Source organism: Pinus tabuliformis, chromosome 8 (genome assembly GCF_031772625.1).
Source record: "Pinus tabuliformis cultivar Carrire ecotype Pingquan chromosome 8, CPIR1, whole genome shotgun sequence".
Lineage (NCBI taxonomy): Eukaryota > Viridiplantae > Streptophyta > Pinopsida > Pinales > Pinaceae > Pinus > Pinus tabuliformis.
Window position 1 is genome coordinate 200489443 of NC_142294.1, and position 4492 is coordinate 200493934.

General features: G+C 39.5%; 1 pseudogene; it reads left to right on the forward strand.

Annotated features, from left to right (window-relative positions):
* Positions 1–2321: 2321 nt before the first annotated feature.
* LOC149234823 (asparagine--tRNA ligase, cytoplasmic 1 pseudogene) lies at positions 2322–3830 on the forward strand (annotated as a pseudogene).
* Positions 3831–4492: the final 662 nt, after the last annotated feature.

The window sequence follows — 4492 nt, forward strand, 5'->3', positions numbered from 1 at the left end:
TGGTACCTTCACTCCTCCACGAGTTCATGTATGGAAATCCTAAGCATGTGCCTGACAATGGGCACACCTTAACATGACTTATTAGACTGAGTTATTCTTGCATATATTGTGCATAGGAGTGTGTGTGATATTTTTCTCTCTTTTTTGGTTTGATGTGTTATGGGAGCTCTTTTCTAGTGCATCATATATGCCAAAAAATATAAAGAAAAAATCATAAAGCCTAAAAAATAAAAATATATGATCCTTTTTTCACCTCATCCATGTTTATTTACTTCATTATGTGATTTAAACATGGGTCCAGTATTTTTAGATGGTTTTTACAGGATAGGGTGGTGTTTCTATTGCGACATCCAGTGGATCTTAGGTGTGCTTCTCTTGAAATTGTCATATAGCGGTGGGTCATGTTAGAGTCAGTCCTTTGGTCTTCCTTCAATGATCAAAATGGGTCTCTTACTATGTTTGATTTTGTTAGATGTTTTGCACATGATCTTCAACACAAAACATGTCATAAGCGTGTCCATCAGAAGCAAATTGGAAAGAGTTTTCCAATAGTATATCACACTCCAAAAACTAGCTCCTGGATCAGAAGATATGGTCAAATGAAGATTGCTGCTCGTTTGATGAGACGACTACTGTCCCAACCAGTTGTTGTTTAAATTGGGCAGCAACAAAATATTTGTTTGCAGTGATAACATCTCACCTAGAAATGATTTTGAAACTGTATATAGAAGGGCTGGCGGTGCAAAGAAGATGATCAAGGTTGCTTCAGTGTTGTAGGGTTACCAGTGGATGAGAATTATGTCAATTTCATGAAAGTAATTATGTTGCACAGCATTTGAATGTTTATCAATCATAAAGGCTATCATAAACATTTTTTATTATCTCATCAAGAAATAATGAGTAGCGCGGCTGGATTGTGATAGAGAAGGCTTTGATGAAGAACATGCATACAACGCATGAATGGAAGCATTGTTGAAGACCGACCAGCTCCAAATCCCATGCGCCCCTGCATCCACAACAAACACAAGTCAAACATAAAAGCCAATAACATTCTGTTGGATGAGTCTCTGAACCCTAAAATATCAGTCTCTGAACAATAGAATCAACATTCTCAAAAGAAGAAAACCTTAGAGTGATTGAAGTGGCCCTTCTTTGCACTCAAATTGTGCCTACAACGAGTCCATCGATGTCTCGAGTGGTAGCAATGATGATTGGTGGTAATGGTGAAAGTTTGAAACTGGTAGCCCAGGTTGGTGACAAGGAAGATGATGAACCGAGTGCTCGAGTCAAGAACGACAAAGTTGGAATTCCAAAAGAACAAGAGAATTCCAACATTCTAAATATGAACAAGATTAATTCAACAGGACTATATGATCTCAGGTTTAATAAAAAATCACATAACCGCCCGATCTCTTCTGGTTTAAACTATCTTGATTCTCAGGAACCAGGTGAACAATCCCAAGCTGATGCACTGAATATGGTTGACAAATTGGTATGGCTCAATACAAATGGGTTGTCCCAAGAACCTGAACCTGAAAAGTTGACTGAAATGACATGCTATAGGCCTCTGAGTGCAAGGGGAACTCAAAATCTTGCTCACTTGGTGGAATGCAAAAGTTCAAAGGAAAAAATTGGAGTTTTTGATTGGGTTGATAGCCAACATGATGAAGGTGGGCGCCAGTTTTTTCGTAAGAATGGCTTGGCTATTCTGTCATCTGGAACTCGGGAGGATAAAATCAAAACAAAATTCAAGAAAATCAACCGAAGATCTTATAAGGGTAAGAAGGATGCTTCAGTTCCAAAGAGTAAGGATGTAAAAATTGGAAAAGACAAAAGCAAACTTCTATCGCAGAGCTTGCTAAAGCTAGCTAGCTCAGGTGGTTTAGATTCTAACATGACCATTCCCTCTGATGTGCTCCATGAACGAGAAATTGAAGTGGCGACCAAAGTTCAAGGAGAAAAGGCTACCTTATCTAAAACATATAGAAAAAAGTCCAATGTGTAGAGAGTCATCAAGCATGTCTGATATTGTGGCTGCTGAAGCGATGCAATCAATGCCATCAGAGATTTCCCCTAATCAAGCCAACCGAAGGAGGTGACCCTGCGCGTAGCACTGTGGCGCTGCGCTACTGGGTTTGGCGTTGTGCATAGCCCTTTGGCGCTGTGCATAGGGCCATTCTAAAAAACAAAGTTCTGTAGGTACCCGTAATTGAGCAAAAGGTCCTTGCCTAGGCAAAAAGACAACCAGATTCCTTGGGACAGGAGGAAATCGACACTGTGACATTTGTGAATTGGGGGGTGAACTATTTAAAATACGATAACCGGTGTTGGTGGACTGTTCTTCTGCTTCTCATAGCCATCTCACAGCAACAGGTACATGCATTATGGTAGAAGGGGAGCTCAAGCAACCACCTGAAGGGACAAAGCAAAGGATTGAGTTAAATGTTGAGAAGATTTTGGAAGTGAGGACTATTGAGCCTAAATATCCAATAGCAAAAACAAAATTGTCTATGGAATATTTGAGGAGCTATATGCATCTTTGGCCTAGAACAAACACAATTTCTGTAGTTTCTGGAATTCGTAATGCACTTGCATATGCAACACATACGTTTTTCTAGAATCATGGGTTTTGTTATGTCCATACACCTATTATTACAAGTGATTGCGAGGGTGCCGGGGAGATGTTTCAAGTTACAACACTATTTAGTGAGGCAGATAGGCTAGAGCATGAATTGAAAGCAAACCCCCCACCTTCTGAAGCTGATTTAGAAGCTACCAAGTTCCTTGTTAAAGAGAAAGGCGACAGGGTGTCAAATCTGAAGGCCAACGAAGCTGATAAAGCAGCAATTGTTGCTGCAGTATCTGAACTTCGGAAGTCTAAAGATCAGCTCTTAAAAATGGAAGAAAGGTCTAGATTGAAATCTAGCATCCCACAGAAAGATGGGAAGATCGACTTTTCCCAGGACTTCTTCACTCGCCAAGCATTCTTGACCGTCTCTGGTCAGCTTCAGGTTGAGACCTATGCTTGTGCACTTAGTAGTGTGTACACATTTGGTCCAACATTTCGTGCTGAAAATTCTCATACATCAAGGCATCTTGCGGAGTTTTGGATGGTTGAGCCTAAAATTGCCTTTGCAGATTTAGAGGATGCCATGAATTGCGCAGAAGACTATGTGAAATTCTTGTGTCAATGGTTACTTGAGAACTTTTTTGATGATATGGAATTCATGTCAAAAATGTTTGACAAGGGTGCTATAGATCACCTTCGTTTAATAGCAAATACCCCATTTGCGCGCATTACCTACATAGAAGCAGTTCAACTTCTAGAGAAGGTTACGAATAAGAAGTTTGATAAGAAGGTGGAGTGGGGCATCAATTTAGCATCAGATCCATACGCTTATGTGTATCAGAGGCAGGCCCTACCTCCTTCTGATCCATTGCCTGTGAGGAATGGGTTGTTATATGATATTTATTATCATGGGGTAGATCCAGGGCTTGAATATTTGCACCGTCAGAGAACAAGGGAACGTGTTTTAGAGCAGAATTATCTCGATGAGATCAATAGGCCTTATGTGCCAAGAGAAGTTGACTACGCTGATGCTGCCCTTCGTAGAGCTGACTTCACATCTCCTCCTGGACGTTCATATTTTATAGGAATCGATGGAATCCAAGGCATCTACAGAGCGCAAGGGGAGGATGATTTAATCAGTATCCCATATTATTCCACATTTCCATCGATGGTTCCAAAAAAAACTTTGGGAATTCGACTAGTGGCAGTAAATCTATTGTTCCTTTTTTTAATGAGATTTAATTATGTTATTTTGTTATAATTTAATTGATGTAATTTGACCACAGCTAATATTTTATTTTGATTTTTGTTTTAATTAGTTAGATTCCTATGTTTAGGTATTCATAATTAATATGTAATAGGGTATATATAGGATTATTTTTAAAAGATAGAGGTTCGATTTTGGCAGCAGAGAGGCTGCTTGGCATTATGTAAAGCTTTCCTGAATATCATTTTAATAAAGCAGTTTTTGCCCTTTGGACCTGGGATCCATCACGGTGTTTACTGTTCAGTATGTTTTTCATGTAACTCACTTACATATTTTGTTTTCTCTACCTTGTTACAACATTATCTAAGAGATATGTTAGGAATCCATCCCTATTATGCTCCTTTCATGATGATTTTGTTGTTAGATGTAATGGTTGTCTTTGCAAAATTCATCCTTTGCTAGATGCTCTGTTGAGCAACCTCGTGTTTCTCTTTCATATAACGCTGCTACTGTAGATCCATCTCCTATTTTATGCTTGCAGGGCAGCGGGCTTTCTCCCCTATTCTTCTCACATTTGCAATCCTCAATCTGGATAAACATGGCACTTACTTCGCCCCAAGTTTGCCGGCAGAAACTCGGATCGACTCCATAGCCCAATCGTCCTTTCTCTTACTGTCTCAACCCAAAACCTTTAAAACAAACCCCCATACTCTATA